General features: G+C 35.4%; 2 pseudogenes; one reads left to right on the forward strand and one right to left on the reverse strand.

The window, feature by feature from the left end:
* The first annotated feature begins 356 nt into the window (after positions 1–356).
* Positions 357–6,866, forward strand: LOC120191530 (annotated as a pseudogene).
* Positions 6,867–9,456: 2,590 nt separating this feature from the next.
* On the reverse strand, positions 9,457–27,301 carry LOC120191577 (annotated as a pseudogene).

A 27,301-nucleotide genomic window follows, 5' to 3' on the forward strand; every position in this document is an offset into this window, starting at 1 on the left:
AAGATAGTAGGTGCAGCAGCTTCCGAGACCTCCAAATTATGAAATACCCTCTATGAGACTCGATCCCACGACCTCAAGATTAAAATATTTTTTTAATAATCAACAGATCAGGGTTCATATTCCCTTGCCCACCCTAAAAGAACAGATTCCTTTTAGAACTTTCCTCCCATCCGCTTACCGTTACATCAACACGGTGTTTGACTAAAGAGACCGCCAAATCGCTACCCTCATACACCGCCCCATCCATGTATAAACCATAACTTTCCTCGTATTCATTTCACGTAATTTGAAAGCATACAACAACATTCAAATGGCTAAACTCTTCCGTTCTTTAGTTTCTACATCAACCATCCCAAATGGAAGGTGCAGGCGTTGTTGTGATTTTTGATTTCGATAAAACGATAATCGATTGCGATAGCGATAACTGGGTGGTCGATGAGTGGGTGCCACCGAGTTGTTCGATCAACTTCTCCCAACCATGACATGGAACTCTCTCATGGTTAGTCTTTGATTCTTTTCTTTTCACGTTGCATGCATGTTCTTGGTTTCTTGTATCATATGTTCGTTCTTTCAAACCACTATACTCATTAATAATGGTTAAATTCTTACACGATCGAATGATGAAAGAACTTCATTCGCAAGGAATCAAAATCGGGGATGTTGTTGCTGTTCTTGAAAGAACGCCGATACATCCCAGTATCATTGAAGCCATTAAATCAGCTCATGCTTTAGGGTATGAATACACTTTTTTCTCTTCTGTTATTTGCAATGCTTTTATGCATGTAAATAAGAAAATTACGAAAAATTGTTGTGACTTGGAATGATTTGCTTTTCAGGTGTGACTTGAAGATTGTAAGCGACGCAAACACGTTCTTCATCGAGAAGATTTTAGAGTATCACGGCCTAAAAGAATGCTTTTCTGAGATCCATACGAACCCTGGTTTCGTCGATGAAGAAGGAAGGCTACGGATATTCCCTCACCATGATTTCACCAAATCTTCTCAAGGGTGCGCTCATCCCAGCTGCCCGCCTAATATGTGCAAGGTAAGTCTTTCAAATGTAATCTCCCAAGTGAGATTAGCTGTTGGGGAAAACGGATTATTTCCCACACGAACGTAGTTTTAAAATTGACCTAAAATGTTAAGATTAAAACCACCAAAGGTTGCACAGCGGATAAACCTGTCAAACTATTGAATATTGAAACACAATGGAAAAGAATCGAATAAAAAACAATAAAGGAGAGAACACACCAAATTTACGAGGTTCGACGAGAATATTGTCTACTCCTCGGGCACCACACCGGATGATAACTTCACTATATCGCCAATATTACAACAAATGGAATTCTTTGGAATTCCCAAAGTGGGAGAATGAAGAATACAAGAGGAAGAGAAAACTTGCTTTTGGGATGATTTCTAATGGAAATACTTAGGTCTATTTATAGTTGAGTTTCAAAAACAATATGTTCAAAGTTTGGCCACCTACCAAAGAATTTTCCAATGTGTACAAGTTAGCCACCAAATATGAAATTCACATATTCAAAGTTTGGCCACCAACCAAGATGAAATTTCCAATAAGTTGGCCATCAGCCAAGATGAAATTTCCAACTTGTCAACTTAATTTCTAGACAAATCTAACAAATCTCCACATTGGCTTGAAATTACCAAGCCTACTCAACTTCTTCAACTTCCCAAATTTGTAGTGCCTCTAATTGCGCTCACAAGCGCCACACACCCGAAGGTGTTCATACTTTCAGGATGTTAATCAAGTTCAAACAATGATTGAACTTGATTACTGTTACCACCTTGGTCATCATATCTGCAGGATTTTCTGATGTCGCAATTTTCTGAAGTAGAATCTTTCCTTCTTCAAAGATCTCCAGCACAAAGTGATACCTCACGTCTATATGCTTAGTCCTTGAATGGTAGACTTGATTTTTCGCTAAGTGAATAGCGCTCTGACTGTCATAATAGAGACTAATGTGACTTTGAACAACTCCCAAGTCTTCCATCAACCCGTTAAGCCAAATTGCTTCCTTTACAGCCTCTGAAACTGACATGTATTCTGCCTTTGTAGTAGACAAGGCCACCGTAGATTGCAATATAGACTTCCAACTTACTGGGGCTTTAGCTAGAGTAAACAAATACCCAATAGTTGATCGATGCTTATCCAAATCACCAGCATAATCGGAATCAACATATCCAACCATACACTGACCAAGTGCTTCATCCTATTCAAAAACTAAACCAACATCCACGGTTTGTTGGAGATACCGTAGAATCCATTTCACAGCTTGCCAATGTCCTTCTCCAGGATCATGCATGTACCTGCTCACAACTCCAACTGCTTGTGAAATGTCAAGACGCATACACACCATTGCATACATCAAGCTCCCAACTGCATTAGCATATGGAACTTTTGCCATATACACTCGTTCTTCGTTAGTTTTAGGAGATAATTGAGAACTAAGTTTCAAATGAGAAGCCAATGGGATACTTACATGTTTGGTATTTTCATTCATGCCAAAACATTGTAATACATTTCTCAGATACTGCTTCTGTGTTAAACAAAGCTTCCCTCTCTGTCTATCTCTGCTTATCTCCATACCAAGAATCTTCTTGGCCTCACCTAGATCTTTCATCTCAAACTCTTGATTCAACTGAGCCTTTAATTTGTCTATCTCCTTTTGACTCTTTGAAGCGATCAACATATCGTCAACGTACAAGCGAAGATAAATGAAAGATCCATCTATGAGCTTTTGCAAATACACACAATGATCATATTTGCTTCTAGTATACTTTTGCCTATTCATAAAGCTATCAAATCGCTTGTACCACTGCCTCAGAGATTTCTTCAATCCATATAGCGATTTGTTCAGCTTACAAACCCATTTCTCACAACCACCATCTTTGTATCCTTCTGGCTGTGTCATATAGATCTCCTCTTCTAAATCACCGTGCAAGAAAGTCGTCTTTACATCAAGTTGAGCTAGCTCCAAATTCAACTGTGCTACCAAGGCCAACAATATTCTAATGGAAGAATGCTTCACAACAGGGGAAAATACTTCATTGTAGTCGATTTCCTCCTTTTGAGCGTAACCTTTAGCTACCAACCGTGCCTTGTAGCGAACATCTTTCTTGTTATGAGATCCATCTTTCTTTACAAATACCCACTTGCATTCAATGGCTCTTTTATATTTCGGTAATTGTGCCAGTTTCCAAGTGTCGTTTTTTTGGAGAGATTGCATTTCTTCATCCATGGCACTTTTCCACTTATCACTTTCCAAGCTTTGTATTGCTTCTTGGTAAGTGATAGGGATATCATCATCAACAACTGGAAGAGCATAGGCCATCATATCAACAAATCGAGCAGGTCTACGAATTTCTCTCCTTGGCCTTGTAACTGCAAGTGTTTCTGGTGTCTCCAATGGTTCTTGGGTTTGAACCTCTTCATCTTCTGATTCTTTTATTGGAGTTGAAGAATCAGCTGCATCAACTTCTGGGATCATAATCTGCTGAAACTCCACCTGTTTTGGAGTATGCTCCACCTGCTGCGGAGTACTACTTGTCTGGACAGCTTCACTTGTTACCTTCTTTACTAGGGCAGATTCATCAAATGTAACATCTCTGCTACAAATTATCTTCTTGGTGTCTAAACACCAAAGGCGGAATCCCTTCACTCCATGGGTGATTCCTATAAAGAGAGCCTTCTTTGCTCTCGGATCAAGCTTGGATTCATTCACATGATAATAAGCAGTGGATCCAAATACATGTAAGGAATCATAATCAGTAGCAGGTTTTCCAGACCATACCTCCAATGGTGTTTTTCCTCCTATCATTGATGACGGCAGACGATTAATGAGATGGCCAGCATATGTCACAGCCTCAGCCCAAAATGCCTTGCCTAACCCATCATTAGACAACATACATCGAACTTTCTCCAATAGTGTTCAATTCATATGCTCTGCCACCCCATTCTGTTATGGTGTATGTCTAACAGTGAAGTGTCGAACAATACCATACTCATGGCAAACGTCAAAGAATGTGTCACTTTTATATTCCCCTCCATTGTCCGTCCTAAGACGTTTGATCTTTCTACCAGTCTGGTTCTCGATCATATTTTTCCATTTCAGGAAAATTTAAAGCACTTCATCTTTAGACTTCATTGGATACACCCAAACTCTTCTGGAAAAGTCATCTACAAAAGTTACAAAATAATGGTTTCCTCCCAAAGACGATGTCTTTGAAGGACCCCATACATCTGAGTGAATATAATCTACAATACCTTTTGTATTATGTATAGTGGTGCCAAACTTCACTCTCTTCTGCTTTCCCAGAACACAATGCTCGCAAAAGTTCAATTTGCAAGCCTTTGCACCTTTCAACAATCCTTTCTTTGCCAGAATTTGCAAGGATTTCTCTCCAGTATATCCCAACCGCATATGCCACAACTGGGTTGCGTCCAAATCATCACCTCTGGAAGCTGCTGCAACTGCTCCAATAATTGTACTACCTTGGTAGTAATACAAATTATTTTTCCTGATGCCCTTCATCATCACAAGTGCGCCATATGTGACTTTTAAAACTCCATCTCTTATAGTGACTACTGAGCCTTTGGATTCTAAGGCTCCCAACGAGATGAGATTTTTCTTCAAACTGGGCACGTATCGGACATCCGTCAGAACTCTGGTTGATCCATCTTGATTCTTCAATCGAATTGAACCTATCCCAACAGTTTTACAGGCATTGTCATTGCTCATATAAACAACTCCTGCATTTAGTTCCACTAAATCGGAGAACCACTCCCGATTAGGGGACATATGATAGGTGCAACCCGAATCTAATATCCACTAATCGGAATGGAATGTTGTTGATGAAGCAACCAATGATATATCAGAGTCATGTGCATCATGCTCTGCAACACATGCATCTGGAGCAGTTTTTCCTTTCTTCTTCAGCTTCGGACAATCTTTCTTCCAATGGCCTTTATCATGAAAAAAGGCACATTCATATTTTCCCAGTCTGGACTTCGACTTTGATCTCCCTCTCCACTTTGGCTTTTGACTTTTCGAGCGACCTCTTGCCACCATGGCCTCTGCTGCTTCGTACTTGCTCTCCTTCTTGGTTTTCTTCCTGAGTTCATAACTATACAAAGCAACAGTTACATCTTTAAGGGTAACATTATCCTTACCATGAAGTAACGTTGTCTCAAGGTGTTCAAATTCATCTAGAAGAGATGACAACAACATCAAAGCCAAATCTTCATCTTTGAAGTTTTCATCCATGCCCAATAAGTCTTCCACTAGCTCATTGAACGCAGTGATGTGTTCATTCATACTGGTGCCTGGTTGATAATCAAATCTGAACAATCTTTTCTTCATGTGGAGACGATTATGAGAGCTTTTCTTCAGGAATTTTTCCTCCAAAGCTTTCCACATCTTACTTGCAGAAGTCTCGTTCTTGTAGCCATACTTCTGCTCCCTGGAAAGACAAGATCGAATCGTGCTGCACGCCAAACGATTGATTGTTCCCCATTCTTTCCTCCATATATCGGGCTTTTCTTCCTCAATGGCGATGTCTAGACCTTGTTGGAATAAAGCGTCTAACACCTCGCCTTGCCACATGTCAAAATGACCGGATCCATCGAATAACTCCACCGAGAAATTTGCATTTGACATTACCCTCCTCACCGGTCCAGATGAAGAGCTTGATGTTTCAACTGATCCGTATTTTGGCATTTTAATTCTAACGAACAATATTCAATATCACGAACTGTATCTTTTCAGCAACGGAACCACCAGGATAACCTCAACCGAAGCTCTGATACCAATTGTTGGGGAAAACGGGTTATTTCCCACACGAACGTAGTTTTAAAATTGACCTAAAATGTCAAGATTAAAACCACCAAAGGTTACACAGCGGATAAACCTGTCAAACTATTGAATATTGAAACACAATGGAAAATAACCGAATAAAAAACAATAAAGGAGAGAACACACCAAATTTACGAGGTTTGACGAGAATATTGTCTACTCCTCGGGCACCACACCGGATGATAACTTCACTATATCGCCAATATTACAACAAATGGAATTCTTTGGAATTCCCAAAGTGAGAGAATGAAGAATACAAGAGGAAGAGAAAACTTGTTTTTGGGATGATTTCTAATGAAAATATTTAGGCCTATTTATAGTTGAGTTTCAAGAACAATATGTTCAAAGTTTGGTCACCTACCAAAGAATTTTCCAATGTGTACAAGTTAGCCACCAAATATGAAATTCACATGTTCAAAGTTTGGCCACAAACCAAGATGAAATTTCCAATAAGTTGGCCACCAACCAAGATGAAATTTTCAACTTGTCAACTTAATTTCTAGACAAATCTAACATTAGCTGCAACTTATCTCATGTTATCATCTTAACTTATTTTCCATGTAATTGATTAAATATATGGGGTTTAATTATTTTCCTTAAATGTAGGGTACTGTGATTGAAAAGATACAAGCTTCTGTATCGACGGAGGACAGAAGAAAACGATAATCTTCCTTGGTGACGGACTTGGTGATTTCTGCCCAAGTTTGAAGCTTGGTGATGGAGACTATGTAATGCCAAGGAAGGGTTTCCCGGTTTGGGACTTGATTTCCAAAAACAGGAGCCTAATAAAGGCACAGATATGGGAATGGAACAGTGGAGAGGACTTTGAACGCGTGTTGCTCCACTTATCACCAGGAATGTTTCCATTCACAAAAACAACAATAGTGCCGACATTGGACAGCTCCATTCAGTTGACTGCAAGCTAGAAACGATTAAGTTGCCGGCCGCCAATGGCCCCCAAGCCTTCCGCCAGTCACTTCATGTTATTCATTAGAACTAGTTGAAATCAGAAAGGCTGATGTATTTGATGTCTTTTTGCTTTCTAAAATTACTGATGTTCAGTCTTTAGTTTTGATAGTAGAAAAACGTCAAACAATTGAGCGATAGTGTAATATGGTCAAATAGTATTTTTGACCTTTAAACATTTAAAAAAAATCATTTTAGTTCTTTAAAAATTCTATTTTTAAACTTTTGACTTTTTTTATAACGGACAGAAAAATAATAAATTTGTTATACTAATATAAATTATATTGTATTTTTTGTTAATATTGCTATCAAATATGTTATTATTTTACGTAAAATGACCAGATTTTTTAAAATATATTTAAAATATTAAATGTGAAAATATATAAAATTATTGAAAACGAAAAGATATAAAATGACTGACTTAATCTTAATAAAATTATTATTTTTTTCATCCATTGATTCTACTGGAAAAAAATCAAAAGATCAAAAACCAAAAAAAGTAAAAAAAAATTAAAATATATTTAGAAAAAAGTAAAAATATCATTATACCTACTCTAATTTTATAATATTTACAGCTTTTTTTTTTTTTGGGTACATATGATTTTTAGAGCTTTGAAAGTCGTACAAATGCACCCATTATCTTATGTAAGTACCATAAAGCAGAACTTCCTTTCACTTTCTTTTCGCCCTTTATTACATTAGAAAATTGGATCACTTTACTGAAGTCCAAATTATCGTAATTTTTTAATCATCAGATTATGTAAAATAAAAATAATTAAAATAAATGTCCAAAATTATATTTTTAACGTTTTTCTAAATTAATGTTTTATTTACTTTTTTAAATAATATAATGTTTACAGCTGATCAATTTCTATTCCATTCATAAACAAATAGCAAGTGTTTAAACACATTTAATCTCACGTACTTTGTTTGATACGTAATAAAAGACAGATCATATGAAATTTTCATAAAATAATATAAATTTAGATTAAACATGATATAAAGTAAGTTGAGAGTTATAATAAACATCCTTGTAATAGGCTACATTTCCCATACATTTGATTTGTTTGTTTTTTTCATTTTTAAGGGAATATGACGTGGCATATTCCGAATATTCCAGCCTTTTATGCCACGAGAGGTTTGCAAATTACAAAAATATAGTTACAATATTAAACTAGTCTGTCTTACCATATTGACTACCTTTTTGATCTTTGAACGGTCAGCAAGTCGAAGGTCAATATTCCACCGCAGAAAAGGAAAAAAGTGTTTTGGGGGGGGGGGGGGAATCGGTTCCTTTAAGAACTTTCGAGGCACGAGGAACACCATTGTCAACAAATCACAGCCCTTCATCTTCATCACCCAGGATGCTTGGGGGCAAAGGCATCTCATCCATCTATAAATAGTAATGCCATATCATTCCTTCTATATAGATCACATAATTTGAAAGTGTTTCCTTGGTTCATAATATCAATCCCAAATGGCAGGTTCAAGCATTGTTGTTGTTTTCGATCAGTTGACTGCCCAACTCCAATCAGTTGACTGCAAACTAGAAACAATGAAGTTGCCGGCCACGGCTAACGCTGAAGCCTTACAGCATTCCCTTCACGTTATTCATTAATTAGTTGAAGTCAAAATGGCTTATGAATTTTAGTATGTCTTTAGATTAGTAAAACGATTATTGCATTGATTAATCTGTAATTTTGATGGGAGAGGAACGTCTAATTATTCAGTGGGAATGTATTCTTTTATTTAATAAAATAAGATTCTGCTTATTTTATTCTTATTGAGATTTTCTTCTTCTTTAATCAATTAATCTTATTCTTACGATTTATTTGACCCGTAATGGACTTTAAGCTTCATGGAGCTAAGGCCCCTTGACTGCGCTCTGGGCTTGCAGCTCTATAGTAGACTTTGAACGAGCGTACTCTAATCTTACTGGGCACAATAAATTTAAAATTATTATTTTAAGGAAAAAAATTATTAATTGTTTTCTACGCTCGAAATCTCAGAAGAAACATTATTAAACAATCATTGGAACGAAAGATTCTGTAAAATTTAGCTGCAGGGGAGATGGGTTTACATTTTTCAAGGATCTTGTCTTGGGTTTTTATATTAAACGTGACCTTAGACCATATATTGATTGCTACCTAAATGTAATATTTCAGCCATTTTGGTTCATAAATTATTAATGACATATCTATCTCATGAAATCACGATTTTTGTAAAAAAAAATGTTTTAAACCATAATGATTTTGATTGTCAGGAATAAATCCATGGCAGCGGCTAACATGGTATATGGCATCAGTTTAGGCCCAATATTATATTTTAATTCTGAATATTCTTCAATTCATTAACTAATAATTAATGGAATAATAATAATTTTTTAGTTTAATTCATTAATGGAACAAATTTTGAGTTGAACAACTCACGAATCTTGGTAAGTTCATCTTCAAAGTTTACATAAATAAGTAATGTATTTAATTTTCATATTATTTTGGTTTTTTTGTATCTCATATGCAGAAATCAATACTAGCTGTTAAGAAGTCTAAATTTAACAGATGGTGCCAGCTTCAACCTCTCCAAATTATTGAACGATGAACAAAACATTTGTTGAGGTTTTACAGCCCCATTTCACAGGGCCTGTTTATCTTTCTTCTTTTGGTATCGGGACTGTTAGAGTCATCGCTTATATAGCTCAGGCAAGTGGCATCCGGCACCCCAATCGGGCTCTTGGGGGGGGGCACGGTGGCATTGTTGCCTCCAACCAATGACATCTCACGCATACGCTTGATCACTCTTTCCTGCAAATCAAATCAAAAACCATAAATTGTTATCGACTTGTTTTTACCTTTTCTACATGTAGAGTTAGAAAAGACATGGCTTTCTCAGTGTCCAGTGTTACAACAGATATGGCCACTGCTGCTGCAATCTCAGAAGGCTTGAATTCCAACAACTCAATCCCTGCATTCAGTTCCCCTCTCAAAGTATTGCCATGAAGAAGAAAGTTGGGGGGGGGCCTGTTATTGTGGTTGAGATGAGTTGGATTGATCTCAACACTGAACTCCTTGGTGGGATTTTATCGTCATTGAGCTTGTAAAGGAAATAATCTATGAAGGAGAATGGGGTGATTGCTTGCATCTTCCAACTCACTGTGCTCAGCACTAAAAGCTCCATTCTTTGTTTAGTCCTACCCTCAAACACAAATTTACATTCCCCAACCTGTAAATCTATAAGTAATGGAACTTGAGTCTCCTCCATTTTGGCTGCAAGAGATAAACATGTCACACCTAGTAATTGTATCGTCCAAGCTTTACCCTTCTGCATCATTTACATACCGTTAATCGGTAGGTCCAAAAATTTGAAGAATCTCGTGTTTGATTGGTTTTTTGAGTTTACGGGTAATTCATATACAGAGAGAAACCTGTCCAAGTTGTTCATTGATAAAGACTCCACACAATGGTCCAAAACTGAAATGACCATGAACCTGTTCAATTAGAATAAAAAGCAAATCAAGACGATGGAAAGCAAATGAGGTAATTTATTCCTGACTTAAAAACCCACCTTCCTAATAAAATCAATAGCTTCTTGTCTAGCCGCCGGGTCTAAATCACCACTCTGTAGCCTCTTCAAGTAATTGGCATTGGCAAAATAATGGTGTTTTTTCTCAACCATCAAACCCACGCATTCTTCACTCGACAACTCAAACACTCGGTTTTGATTCGAGTTTCGATAAAATCTATGATTCCATTGTTGAAAAGTCTTGGCAAACACCGAAAGGTGCTAATAAAAAAAATTCCACCGAAAAAATTGTCACAAAGGTTGGGTTTTTGTTGAATTTTGGACAATTGTAAAATCATAATTTTAGCCATTGTAATTTAGGGTATTTACAAATTAGTCCTTAGAGCTTCAACTATAAATACCCTAGCTCATTTAGCTTCAAAACCATCCCAAAAGCATTCTAGCTTTCTTCCAATACTAGAAAGAATTTAGAGAGTTTCTTGAGAGTTGTTTTCTCCTTTTTATCAAGAGAGAATTATCATTTTTTTCTCCTTGGTCGATCGAGAGAAGTTGTAATTCCTATTTTCTCATAGTGAAATTCTTCTACTGTTGCCCGTGGTTTTTACCCTATATTATTTAGGGGTTTTCCACGTAAATTTTGTGTCTTCTTTATCTTCATTTTTATTTTCTCAAATTATCAGTTGCGATTTTGCTTTATCCGATAGCCGTCTTCCGCAACAATTGGTATCCGAGCTAGATTAGAGTGTGTAATATCTGCTTATTTTCTTTGTGGTTGCCACCAAAAGGTGGATCCTCCAACATAAGAAAGTAAGAAGGTATTACCCATTCTTTGAAGGTTTCAGAGAACTATTCACGTTAGTGAAATAGTGGGAGCTATCCGTAATAGAAGCTATGACAACGAAATTTGATATTGAAAAATTTAATGGGAGAAATTTCTCATTGTGGAAATTGAAGATGAAGGCCATCCTGAGGAAAGACGGATGTCTAGCAGCTATCAGTGAAAGGCCGATAGATTTTACAGATGACAACAAATGGATCGAAATGGACGGGAATGCTATGGCAAACTTTCATCTAGCATTAGCAGATGAAGTATTGTCAAGCATCGAGGAAAAGAAGACAGCTAAGGAGATATGGGATCATCTCACCAAATTGTACGAGGCCACATCGTTGCACAATAAAATTTTCCTTAAGAGGAAATTGTACACTCTTTGTATGCCAGAATCTACTTCAGTGACGGAGCACTTAAACACACTGAACACATTATTTTCTCAGCTTATATCCTTAAGATGTACAATAGGAGAACAAGAACGTGTTGAACTTCTACTTCAAAGTCTATCTGATTCGTATGATCAACTCATCATCAACTTGACAAACAGTAATGTCATCAGTCTAGTCTTCGATGATATTGCAGTTGTTGTTCTCCAAGAAGAAAAATCGATGCAAGAACAAGGAAGACAGACAAGTAAATCTACAACAAGCAGAAGCATTGACAATGATGAGAGGGAGATCAACAGAACGTGGCCAAAGCAGCAGTCACAAACATGGTAGATCGAAGTCGAGGAGCAAGAAAAATTTAAAGTGCTACAACTGTGGAAAGAAGGGTCACTTGAAGAAGGATTGTTGGAGTCTAAATAAAAACTCCAATCCACAAGGTAATACCGCAAACACTTAAGATGATGGAGATGCTCTATGCTGTGAAGCGTCAACCACCGTGGAAGGAAGAAAAAGATTTGCAGATATATGGCTCATTGATTCAAGAGCAACATATCACATGACCTCAAGAAGAGAATGGTTCCATCAATATGAACCTGTCTCAGGAGGATCTGTGTATAGTTTCAATGATCATGCCTTAGAGATCGTTGGCGTGGGGACCATCAAATTGAAGATGTATGATGGAACAATTAAAATTGTTCGAGATGTGAGACACGTGAAAGGCCTGAAGAAAAATTTATTATCCTACGGATTGTTGGATAATAATGCAAGCAAGATTGAAACACATAAAGGAATCATGAAGGTGTTTCGTGGAGCGCTTGTGGTGCTGAAAGGAGAAAAGATAGCTGAAAACTTATACATGCTGAAGGGAGAAACTTTGCTAGAAGCAGAAGCCTCTGTTGCCTCATGTAGTTCAGATTCTGCAATGCTATGGCATCAGAAACTTGGACACATGTCAGAACAAGGAATGAAAGTCCTTGTGGAGCAAAAGCTACTTCCAGGCTTAACAAAGGTATCACTTACTTTATGTGAGCATTGCATAACAATTAAGCAGCACCGGTTGAAATTCAGCACATCAAATTCTAGAGGCAAAAGTGTTCTAGAACTGGTTCACTCTGACGTATGGCAAACATCAGTTACATCCCTAGGCGGAGCAAAATATTTTGTCTCATTTATTGATGACTACTCTAGGAGATGTTGGGTGTATCCTATTAAGAAGAAGTCCAATATGTTTTCAACTTTCAAAAACTTCAAAGTGGGGTGGAACTTGATTCTAGAAATAAAATCAAGTGTTTCAGAACAGATAATGGAGGAGAATACACAAGTGAAGAATTTGATGACTTTTGCAGGAAAGAATGCATCAAAAGACAGTTCACAGTGGTGAACACTCCTCAACAAAATGGAGTGGCAGAGCGGATAAACAGAACCTTGTTAGAAAGAACAAGAGCAATGTTGAGGGATGCAGGCCTAGAAAAATCATTCTGGGCAGAAGCAGTCAATACCGCCTGTTATTTGGTGAATCGAGCTCCATCAACTGCAATAGAGCTGAAGACACCAATGGAGATATGGACTAGTAAACCAGCTGATTATTCAAACCTCCATGTATTTGGAAGTATAGTGTACGTGATGTACAACTCCCAATAAATTTCAAAGTTAGATCCAGAATCCAGAAAATGCAAATTCTTGGGGTATGCTGATGGAGTAAAGGGGTATCGCTTGTGGGATCCCACTGCCCGCAAAGTGATCATTACCAGGGATGTTATCTTTGTAGAAGATAAGCTACAAAGAAAAGAAGAAGATGGTAGCACTGAAAAGTCAGAGACTACGCAGATACATGTAGAAAAAGAGTTTGAACAAGGAGATTCTTCTGAAGCAAAACCAACACATGATGAACAAGAACCAGAGAGTTCTGAAGCTCCAACAACTCGTCAATCAGATCGTGTGAGAAGACGTCCCAATTGGCACTCAGATTATGTTATAGAAGGTAATATTGCATACTGTCTTTTAACAGAGGACGGTGAGCCATCAACATACCAGGAGGTAATAAACAGCTCAGATGCTTCACTGTGGATGATGGCGATGCAAGAAGAAATTGAAGCCCTTCATAAGAATAATACATGGGACCTTGTGCCACTACCACAAGGAAGGAAGGCAATTGGTAACAAATGGGTCTTCAAAATCAAGCGAAATGGTGACGATCAAGTAGAGAGGTATCGTGCAAGACTGGTGGTCAAAGGATATGCTCAAAAAGAAGGTATTGATTTCAATGAAATATTTTCTCCTGTGGTTCGACTAACAACAGTTCGAGGAGTTTTGGTAATGTGTGCTACATTGAACTTACATCTAGAGCAACTAGATGTTAAAACAACTTTTCTTCATGGAAATCTTGAAGAAGAGATTTACATGCTCCATCCTGAAGGTTTTAAAGAAAAAGAAAAGAAGAACTTGGTTTGCAAGTTAAACAAATCTCTGTACGGTCTAAAGCAGGCGCCGAGGTGTTGGTATAAGAGATTTGATTCCTTCATTATGTGCCTTGGATACAACAGACTTAACGCAGACCCTTGTGCTTATTTCAAGAGGTCTGGTGATAACGATTTTGTTATATTGCTGTTGTATGTAGATGACATGTTGGTTGCAGGACCCAACAAAGATCATATTGAAGAATTGAAGGCACAACTGGCTAGGGAATTTGAAATGAAGGACTTGGGATCAGCAAACAAGATTCTAGGGATGCAAATTCACCGAGACAGAAGTAATAGGAAGATTTGGCTTTCACAAAAGAATTACTTGAAGAAGATCTTGTCACGATTCAACATGCAAGATTGTAAGCCAATTTCTACCCCTCTTCCTATTAACTTAAGGTTATCCTCCGGTATGAGTCCTAGCAGTGAAGAAGAGAGGATGGAGATGTCTCGAGTACCGTATGCATCAGCAGTGTGAAGTTTAATGTTCGCTATGATATGCACAAGACCAGACATTGCACAAGCAGTGTGTAACACCCCAACCCGTATCCGACCCGGATACGAATCCGAGGTGTCACATTGACCTTTTAAAACATGTACTTGTATAAAATAGTGAGTAATTTAAAACTTTTATAACATATAAATGACTAATTTACATAAAAACATTTTCATTATTACAAAACCAATCAGAACATATAACTATTCGAAACATTTATAAAACTGTTCATAGCTTAAACAATATATTCTTTTGAAAATATGCCAACTAGAACTTTATATACTAAAATACATATTATTCACATCTTTTCTGATCTGACCTTTAATAAGGAGAACTGACATGTCTTGCTCCACATTGCTCTTTACTCTTCTCGAAACCTACGTGTAAATCACTTACACGCTAAGTCAAAGACTTAGTGAGGCATATAAACATATAAGGTAAACGGTAACTAATAATCATACCTAAACAATTACTACTATCATTTCATACCACTCATACTTTTACATGTAACAAATATATGCATACATATATGTCATTATCATTCATATCTCTTATCTCATGTTCTTATGATCTCTTATGTCCATATCATATAACATATACCATAACCAATTGCACATATACATATCATGTCATGTACACTATATATATATACTATCATAAAACACGTACACCCAAGCAATTATATTATCATCTTCATTTCTTTCTTATCTTATCACTATCATTGATTCCTTTCATCATATGGTCTTATAAGTTACCATTTGTACAATCAATATCACACATGAAATTCCACAAGGAAATAAACATATTATCATATCACTTTATTGATATTATCTATTTAATAGCCCATGATACTCATGTGAGAACAAAGATATGCGAGTACATAGAGGTTGTGCACTAATGCTGTCACCACAGCTCATATAATTGCACCAAAGTGCCGCATATAATTGCACCAGAGTGCCGCGTAGAATTGCACCGTAGTGCCATATAATACTGTCCATAAGGACCACATATCATTCCTTAAGAATTATATACATATACTAGGGATCAAGTATGTGTCTCACCAGACTTCACACATGTTCCAAAGAATACATATATGTCCCGAATGACCACATATCATTCTTTAAGAATCATATACATATGCCAAGGATCAAGTATGTGTCTTACCAGACTTCACACATGTTCCAAAGAATACATATATGTCCCGAAGGACCACATATCATTCCTTAAGAATCATATACATATGCCAAGGATCAAGTATGTGTCTCACCAGACTTCACACATGTTCCAAAGAATACATATATGTTCCGAAGGACCACATGGACCCTCGACTCTTGGCATGCCAACTATACCCCTAGCTCTCATGACACATAACATGGGCATTATCTTTTATATCCTTTTACATATTCATGTAACCATATCATATATTAATATAAGCTCATGGTTTCATTCACATATACATGTAATCACGTAGTTCATGTCAATTCTCATATGAGTTCATATTCATATAAACATAGGATTCACCCTCATGTATCACATATACTTTCTCTTTAATATGGCTCATAACATTTCTCATGTGTTCATATAACATGTAAATAATTGTCATCTTATCATGTTATCACATAAACATATCATCTTACAATACATACAAAACACATCAATACCTATATTCACATATACCTATCATTTCATTATCCTTATTATTATTCTTATCATCACCATTAATCCCTTTTACTTACCATATTCATATCAATAACACATATAAATCATAACAAATACATACTTCTATGAATTCATGTTTTTCACTATTGGAAATAGACTTATCACAAGTCTTATTTTCCCTTGAACCTCATATACTAGAGAAGGTGCACTCACCTTAGCTTTGCTTTGATTCGATTCTAATCCTTCAGTTGATTCGGAACGGGATCACGTTCTATATCTACATAATCATACATAGATCTATATCAGTATCATAACTAATATACTCTAATGGTTCACTCTTTAGACCAAGAGAAAAGTCAATTTCATCTTTTAATGAAGGTATGCATCGATGCACTACTGATGCATCGGTGCATAAAATGTATTCGATGTTTGTTTATTACTGGGATGCATCGATGCATGCCTTATGCATCGATGCACTAATTGCATTCGATGTTTCCTTATTAATGGGATGCATGATGCACTACTTATGCATCAATGCACGAATTGCATTCGATGTATTTATTTTAAAAGAGTGCATCGATGCACTACCAATGCATCGATACACCTTCAAACAATTTTTGGGTTTTAACATTGATGCATCGGTGCACTATGAATATGCATCGATGCACTCTGCCCAGAACCTCTTTTTGAACCCGAAAATTCCTTATTTTTGGATTAAATCCTTCATATTTCAACCCCTTTCATATTCCTAACTTTTATATACATACTTAAACTCATTAATATTCATTTATCTCATCTTTAACCTCTAAATTCCATCTTTCATATGGAAATTCAAGAATCATACTCAATTTCTAACATGTTCCAAATTCTATTCAATTGCTTCTAACTTCTTAATTAGACCATTGACAAGTCAAATCCAACTTTAGAACTTCAAAAACCTTTCTATAACAAAAGTTCATTTATAAACCCTTAATAGAAATTCCTTTCTAATTCTCTCTCTTTGATGTTTTAAACTTATATAAGCTTTCCTTAAGCTTATATAACCCTCAAAGACTCAAATCCAACTTAAAACTTTCAAGAAATCAAAAGCTAAATCAAACTTACCTTTGCTCTTGGCTTCCACGTAAAGAAGAAGAAGAAAGGAGAAGAGCACTCTGGAGAATTCTCTCCCTTTCCACGTGTATTTATCCTTACCAATCCCATTTTAATTCATTTCTTGGTCAATTGACCTTTTTGCCTTTTATTTCCTTTAATAATTACTAAATAACCTTCATCATATGTATCCAATAATCATTGAACTATTTCATTCTTCTACTTTAGTCATCAAATTCTGAAACTTTACAATTTGGTCACTAACCCATAATTTGGGATGTTACAAATCTCCCCTCCTTTTAAAAAAATTCGTCCTCGAATTTTCACTGCACATCCTGAGAAGAACATATCTTCTAACGTTCTCATGCTGCTTTCTGAACTTAATCTTTTGTATCATCTTTAATAACTTGGTTCTTATCTTTTCAATTATTCGACTACCTTTTTACTTTATATCTCCTATCATGTCACTTATCAGATAGACAATAACATTAATTCTTATTACTCAAACTCATAAATCAATCAAATTCCTTGTCAATCTTCAATTGTCTTTCAAGAATCACCAAACTTTTATTTCATCCTTACTTGACTGGCTCCAAAACTTCCTTAATACATATAAATCTTTATTCATTTCTCTGACTACATCCACTTGACCAAGAAACATAACCTTAAATCTTCATCATAACTGATTAAACATACACTTTGCATAACTAAACAATTTCTCATATTACCTGACATACCTTTCTTACTTCTGGTTAAACTTATAACCTATATCTCAACATAATCTTTATCACATCTAATTCTTTAAACTTCATCCTTTTATTTTCTTCATAACTCAAAATCTTCTTATACACCAATCATATCTTTCTTTCATGTTCACATACTCTTTTCCTATCACTTAAACTTATCTCTGATTACCAGTCTTTATTATATCTTTATAACTTTACTAATCAACTTCACTTATACAAAACCTCATTCTTATCGTATCTTGCTTGTATTTTCTTCCTTCAAAATTATCTTTAAAACACATAAATATTTATCTCCTTGCCTATATCATATCTATATGATCAAAATATACAACCACATCCAAATTCGTATCTTATTTGATTAACTTACTTTATATTTCCTTCAAATCTGATAATTCTAACATCCATGCCACTATAGCTAATTAATAACAACTTTTCAATCTAGGGCGTAAGCCCTGATCAAATTAATCTTACACATCATTTTAGTTAAAATCAACCCAGTGTAATTCACTTATTGAACCCATACTCTCATTCATATACAGTATTATGCCTTGTCTCCTTTATTACCTTTCATTTCAATGATTAAAATACATAACCATATCTCAATCCACACCATACATAATTAGCTTACCCTGAAATCATCTTCAAATCCTTTAACTTTAATACACTACTATCTTATAACTCTGTTAGTCAACATCGATTCTTCTAATCTAAAACATAAACCTTCATCGAACCATTCATATACATTCTTTGCAGTCAGAATTATTTCAACAATAGTTTACACAACTAATCAAATAAACATTCAATCTCATACACCATGTCACTTCCATTATTCAAGCTTAACATTCTAACTTCCTTTATTTATAAAATGATCATTGATGTACCCATACTTAAACTCTTCTTATCAATCCTTAGTTTTACTCAAACATTTGAATTCTCACTTCCTTCACTTTATCACTTTACTATAATCACAGTATACAACTGTATCCAGATTCACTTCATATTTGGCTATCATAACCTACCATATCTTGAAATCTTGTAATTTCAATACATTCCGTCCCATAATCTTGTTAGCCCACGCTAACTCTTTCCATTTTAAATACAAAAACAGTATCTACCTCACTTGATACATTTAAAATACTTCTTATCCTTCACATTATTTAATTTCTAGCAAAACACTTAATCCATTCCTTGATCTTTATCCATTTATCCTTTTATAATCCGCATTGTCTTATACATAACTAAACCATATCATGTTCTTCATACTCCCATGCTCTTTTATATCACATATATTTATCCTTAACTACCACTCTTTTATCACATTTTCATTACTTTGATAGTCAACTTTACTTGCACAAAACCTTATTCTTTACCATTCTTATACTTATGTTTTCTCCACTTGTTTAAAAAAATCACCAGATTTCAATACTCATCTAATCCATTTAAAATACTTTTTCGGGCTTCGATTTACATAACTTCTAAAAGAGCTTTTAACCCAATTCACAAGGGTTGTCTTTAACCCTGACTTATCCTTAATTAACTCTTTGTTTAATCTTTCAAGATCAAACCTACTGTTGGAGTCTGTCGAACTCTCATCTGATTTGATTCTCTGACGGAGAATACAACTAATTCATGTATAGTTTAAAGTTGAACCAGAATCTCTACCTTTCTTTGATGGTGCTAAAATTCTATGAAGCACTAATTCTCTTAATCATCTGAGATTTTATTTCTCCAAACTTTTCGTTCTGAGCTTTTTCTCTTTAAAGCTTTAACACAATTAACCATTTCTTGAAACGATAACAAATTCAAAACCAGTAACACTCTTTTAATTTAAGGCGCAAGTCCTAACAACAAATCACATGTATCATTTTCAGTCGGAATTAACTCAGCATCAATTCTGCTTAGCTTAATAAACTTATAATCATACTTATACAAGGTGTAATTCCCTTGTTTCAAGCCTGTGTATTCCAGTTTCATCTGTCTTAAAACTGGTCATCAATGCACTTATTCTTGAACTCTTATACAATTCTAATCACATCATTTAATCTTTTAACGTTCTTATGGTGACAATTGTCCACTATACTCTAACTTACCAAAGTAGTAACAAAACTACTCAATTCAACATCTCCACTTTGAAGAAATGAAAACCTTTTATTATATCATTCAACCAAAGGTCTATAACAATAGAACCTTCCTCAAATCCACTCTTGAACTTGGGTGCTCGCAACTTTATCAACTAATTTGATACATTCATTCTACGAGTTAAAGAAATATAAATTGAAAACACATCAGAACATTCTTCAACATGAAGAATAATTTTCCAAATTTTATACAGGCATTTCCTGAGGTGTTCGCTCTTCTCCCTACCTGGTCAGGTCAGGTGAATGCTATTACCTTCAGGTTTATTACCTTTCACTTCTTTCAAAACTCTTATTATCATACATCTATTATCACATAATAATATATTTTTATTAGCAAGATAACATACTCCTTACACTATCATATCAGAATTTTTTTTTCACTTTGAGTTGGCATGTACACTTTTTAAAACACTTCTGACTTCGATTTAAGCCTAGAATCGGCTAAACCGTAGCTCTGATACCATTAAATGTAACACCCCAACCCGTATCCAACCCGGATACGAATCTGAGGTGTCACATTGACCTTTTAAAACATGTACTTGTATAAAATAGTTAGTAATTTAAAATTTTTATAACATATAAATGACTAATTTACATAAAAACATTTTCATTATTACAAAACCAATCAGAACATATAACTATTCGAAACATTTATAAAACTGTTCATAGCTTAAACAATAGATTCTTTTGAAAACATGCCAACTAGAACTTTATATACTAAAATACATATTATTCACATCTTTTCTGATCTGACCTTTAGTAAGGAGAACTGACCTGTCTTGCTCCACATTGCTCTTTACTCTTCTCGAAACCTACGTGTAAATCACTTACACGCTAAGTCAAAGACTTAGTGAGACATATAAACATATAAGGTAAACGGTAACTAACTAATAATCATACCACTCATACTTTTACATGTAGCAAATATAAGCATACATATATGTCATTATCATTTATATCTCTTATCTCATGTTCCTATGATCTCTTATGTCCATATCATATAACATATACCATAACCAATTGCACATATACATATCATGTCATGTACACTATATATATATATATATACTATCATAAAACACGTACACCCAAGCAATTATATTATCATCTTCATTTCTTTCTTATTTTATCACTATCATTGATTCCTTTCATCATATGGTCTTATAAGTTACCATTTATACAATCAATATCACACATGAAATTCCACAAGGAAACAAACATATTATCATATCACTTTATTAATATTATCTATTTAATAGCCCATGATACTCATGTGAGAACTAAAGATATGCGAGTACATAGAGGTTGTGCACTAATGCTGTCACCACAGCTCATATAATTGCACCAAACTGCCACATATAATTGCACCGGAGTGCCGCGTAGAATTGCACCGTAGTGCCATATAATACTGTCCATAAGGACCACATATCATTCCTTAAGAATCATATACATATACTAGGGATCAAGTATGTGTCTCACCAGACTTCACACATGTTCCAAAGAATACATATATGTCCCGAAAGACCACATATCATTCCTTAAGAATCATATACATATGCCAAGGATCAAGTATGTGTCTCACCAGACTTCACACATGTTCCAAAGAATACATATATGTCCCGAAGGACCACATATCATTCCTTAAGAATCATATACATATGCCAAGGATCAAGTATGTGTCTCACCAGACTTCACACATGTTCTAAAGAATACATATATGTCCCGAAAGACCACATAGACCCTCGACTCTTGGCATGCCAACTATACCCCTAGCTTTGACACATAACATGGGAATTATCTTTTATATCCTTTTACATATTCATGTAACCATATCATATATTCATATAAGCTCATGGTTTCATTCATATATACATGTAATCACGTAGTTCATGTCAATTCTCATATGAGTTCATATTCATATAAACATAGGATTCACCCTCATGTATCACATATACTTTCTCTTTCATATGGCTCATAACATTTCTCATGTGTTCATATAACATGTAAATCATTGTCATCTTATCATGTTATCACATAAATATATCATCTTACAATGCATACAAAACACATCAATACCTATATTCACATATACTATCATTTCATTATCCTTATTATTATTCTTATCATCACCATTAATCCCTTTTACTTACCATATTCATATCAATAACACATATAAATCATAACAAATACATACTTCTATGAATTCATGTTTTTCACTATTGGAAATAGACTTATCACAAGTCTTATTTTCCCTTGAACCTCATATACTAAAGAATGTGAACTCACCTTAGCTTTGCTTTGATTCGATTCTAATCCTTCAGTTGATTCGGAACGGGATCACGTTCTATATCTACATAATCATACATAGATCTATATCAGTATCATAACTAATATACTCTAATGGTTCACTCTTTAGACCAAGAGAAAAGTCAATTTCATCTTTTAATGAAGGTATGCATCGATGCACTACTGATGCATCGGTGCATAAAATGTATTCGATGTTTGTTTATTACTGGGATGCATCGATGCATGCCTTATGCATAGATGCACTAATTGCATTCGATGTTTCCTTATTAATGGGATGCATCGATGCACTACTTATGCATCGATGCACGAATTGCATTCGATGTATTTATTTTAAAAGAGTGCATCGATGCACTACCAATGCATCGATACACCTTCAAACAATTTTTGGGTTTTAACATTGATGCATCGGTGCACTATGAATATGCATCGATGCACGCTGCCCAGAACCTCTTTTTGAAACCGAAAATTCCTTCTTTTTGGATTAAATCCTTCATATTTCAACCCCTTTCATATTCCTAACTTTCATATACATACTTAAACTCATTAATATTCATTTATCTCATCTTTAACCTCTAAATTCCATCTTTCATATGGAAATTCAAGAATCATACTCAATTTCTAACATGTTCCAAATTCCATTCAATTGCTTTTAACTTCTTAATTAGACCCTTGACAAGTAAAATCCAACTTTAGAACTTCAAAACCCTTTCTATAACAAAAGTTCATTTATAAACCCTTAATAGAAATTCCTTTCTAATTCTCTCTCTTTGGTGTTTTAAACTTATATAAGCTTTCCTTAAGCTTATATAACCCTCAAAGACTCAAATCCAACTTAAAACTTTCAAGAAATCAAAAGCTAAATCAAACTTACCTTTGCTTTTGGCTTCCACGTAAAGAAGAAGAAGAAAGGAGAAGAGCACTCTGGAGAATTCTCTCCCTTTCCACGTGTATTTATCCTTACCAATCTCATTTTAATTCATTTCTTGGTCAATTGACCTTTTTTCCCTTTATTTCTTTAATAATTACTAAATAACCTTCATCATATGTATCCAATAATCATTGAACTATTTCATTCTTCTACTTTAGTCATCAAATTCTGAAACTTTACAATTTGGTCACTAACCCATAATTTGGGATGTTACACAGTGGGAGTGGTTAGTCGGTACATGGCGAATCCAGGCATAGAGCATTGGAATACAATAAAGAGGATCCTGAGATACATCAAAGGGACCTCAAATGTTGCATTATGTTACGGAGGATCAAATTTACTAATCAATGGGTATGTAGATTCTGACTATGCAGGGGATTTGGATAAAAGCAAATCTACTACAGGGTATGTGTTCAAAGTTGCTGGCGGAGCTGTAAACTGGGTTTCTAAGTTGCAATCAGTTGTGGCTACATCCACAACAGAGGCAGAATATGTAGCAGCTACACAAGCCAGTAAAGAAACAATTTGGTTGAAGATGTTGTTGGAGGAGCTTGGGCATAATCAAGAGTATGTCTCTCTATTTTGTGATAGTCAAAGCGTCTTGCATCTAGCAAGGAATCCAGCATTTCTTTCAAGGACAAAACACATACGAGTTCAGTATCACTTCATTCGTGAAAAGGTGGAAGAAGGAATGGTAGACATACAGAAGATCCATACGAACAACAAATAGCAGATTTCATGATGAATGCAATCAATGCTGATAAATTTACCTGGTGTCGATCCTCCTGTGGCCTGTCAGAAATGTAAGCAACATGAAGGTACAAGGTAGAAAGAATGGTGTGAAGATATAATTGTTCCAATCAAATCTTCAAGTGGGAGATTTTGTTGAAAATCTTGGCAAGCACCGAAAGGCGCTAATAAAAAAAATTCCACCGAAAAAATTTGTCAAAAAGGTTGGGTTTTTGTTGAATTTTGGACAATGGTAAAATCATAATTTTAGCCATTGTAATTTAGGGTATTTACAAATTAGTCCTTAGAGCTTCAACTATAAATACCCTAGCTCATTTAGCTTCAAAACCATCCCAAAGCATTCTAGCTTTCTTCCAATGCTAGAGAGAATTTAGAGAGTTTCTTGAGAGTTGTTTTCTCCTTTTTATCAAGAGAGAATTATTATTGTTTTCTCCTTGGTCGATCGAGAGAAGTTGTAATTCTTATTTTCTCATAGTGAAATTCTTCTACCGTTGCCCGTGGTTTTTACCCTATATTATTTAGGGGTTTTCACGTAAATTTTGTGTCTTCTATCTTCATTTTTATTTTCTCAAATTATCAGTTACGATTATGCTGATAAATATTATCATTCCCTTATAAAACCCCATTTCTTTGTTTTTCAGTTCTTTGATTAAAAGAAATACTTCTGTTTCGCATATAAACTATTACCATTTCTTATTTAGTTTCAGTTTTTTCTTGAAGTACTTTTGGGAGGTTTCTGTCTGCAATGGTACCAAATTTTTTTATTGTGCTTTTTCGAGTCTTCTGTGTGCAGAAGACGAAAGTTGAGCATTTTCGATGATAGCTTTGGTGAGGTGGGAGAGTTTGGGGCAACGGGCAAGCTTTACCCTTCTGCATCATTTACATACCGTTAATCGGTAGGTCCAAAAATTTGAAGAATCTCATGTTTGATTGGTTTTTTGAGCTTACGGGTAATTCATATGCAGAGAGAAACCTGTCCAAGTTGTTCATTGATAAAGACTCCACACAATGGTCCAAAACTGAAATGACCATGAACCTGTTCAATTAGAATAAAAAGCAAATCAAGACGATGGAAAGCAAATGAGGTAATTTATTCCTGCTTAAAAACCCACCTTCCTAATAAAATCAATAGCTTCTTGTCTAGCCGCCGGGTCTAAATCACCACTCTGTAGCCTCTTCAAGTAATTGGCATTGGCAAAATAATGGTGTTCTTTCTCAACCATTAAACCCACGCATTCTTCACTCGGCAACTCAAACACTCGGTTTTGATTCGAGTTTCGATAAAATCTATGATTCCATGCCGTTGCCCCAAACTCTCCCACCTCACCAAAGCTATCATCGAAAATGCTCAACTTTCGTCTTCTGCACACAGAAGACTCGAAAAAGCACAATCAAAAAATTTGGTACCATTGCAGACAGAAACCTCCCAAAAGTACTTCAAGAAAAAACTGAAACTAAATAAGAAATGGTAATACTTTATATGCGAAACAGAAGTATTTCTTTTAATCAAAGAACTGAAAAACAAAGAAATGGGGTTTTATAAGGGAATGATAATATTTATCAGCATGAAAAACAAGTTTTACAATCCCTCCCTCCATCAAACTTGAAAGAGACAGCTCAGGAAGAGAGTCTCTTAAGAAGCAAATCAACGCCCTTTCTAGGGCAAAAAGCAAGAGAGAGACTGAGCGGGAAGAGAGTGAGAATCTGAGAATTAGAGAGGAAAAATAGAAGTACTAAATAACAGAGTATTGTATTCTTCTCTGCTTTCTTTTCTTCTATTTCTTTTGTTGGAATAATGCAAGTAAACCATTCATCCTTAAAGTTATCTAGACTAATTGAGAAATATTTTGAGAATATCTAGTACAGAAGAAGTCCTATTTTAACTAATAGAGTGGCCAATCCAAGTATTACTGATGGTCTTGTGTTAAAGCTAAGTTTATTATTCATTTATACAAGCTGGAACAAAGTAAATAGGTTATGCCGTTGCTTCTTTACCGAATTATTTGTTATATTGGCTCTGCAGATCAACACAGATCTTGAGGAACTGCTGATAATCAAGACAAGGCAATCCCTCCAGCACTCACAGAGTAAGCACAGAACCTCTTCAAATTTTCTACTGAGACGTTATCAAGGTTTTGAATTTTCAACTACTTCATGGATAAGGACCATAATTTAAAACTATGACAGCCTTTTTTAAAAATAAAGAATCAAGAATACAAGAAATCAATGCCGGTTAGATTCTTTTGTTGATCTTATACTTGCCTTTATTATTATTCAGTGTACCAGAAGTAATTGCCTTACCCATCAATGGTGGCAGCCCCCAGAATCTAGAATGGCTTAAGAACAGTACAAGGGATTGAATATCTCGAAACTAGTATGATGGTGTGTGACTATGTGAGCGAGTGAAACTAGTTAAGTATTTGCTTTTAAGGGTTCTGGATCTCATATAGAGTTTGCGTGAATGTATGGCTTCTTCCAGCTCGAGTAAAGGAGGCTTTCGATGTTACTATATGTTTAAGAATTTGAGAGTCAGTTACTTTCAAAATCATACAAGGGATTTGCATTGTTAAATACATTGTATGATCTGTCGTTGTTAATCCCCGTAATTTCCTTAGGTCTCTATTCTAATTCTACTTATTCTTCCTGTTTTCAAACCATCTATTTCTACTCATTAATGTAACTTCCCTTCCCCGGCTTGTGCATCAACAGTTCTCCAATTTTCAATGCTGTCCTGGGGGGAAAATTATCATAGATAAGAATTGCTACTGTGCAGTAAATATAACTAACTAGTTGGAAAATGCTGCCTATCGGAGTCACTTCCAAATTCAGAAAACTAGTTGATACCTAAGGCATGTATGAGCACTTATGGGAACCGATGGATTCGATAACGTTGATGGCATAGAGTTGTGATTCTGGAACGTCGATTGGACTAAATTCTTCACTTGCTCTTTTTCGGTAACATCGCAGTGCATGTATGAGCACTTATGGGAACCGATGGATTCGATTTCTTTTCGGCCTAATTCATCTTGGATGTCAGCAATCACGATCATACGGGCAAAGTGGATAGCAAACTGACGGACGATGGCTTCTCCGATGCCACTTGCTTTGCTCCACCGGTGATTATGGCTATTCTGCCTTCGAGCTTGTTGGACAT

Source organism: Hibiscus syriacus, unplaced genomic scaffold, assembly GCF_006381635.1.
Source record: "Hibiscus syriacus cultivar Baekdansim isolate YM2019G1 unplaced genomic scaffold, ASM638163v2 tig00116970_pilon, whole genome shotgun sequence".
NCBI lineage: Eukaryota > Viridiplantae > Streptophyta > Magnoliopsida > Malvales > Malvaceae > Hibiscus > Hibiscus syriacus.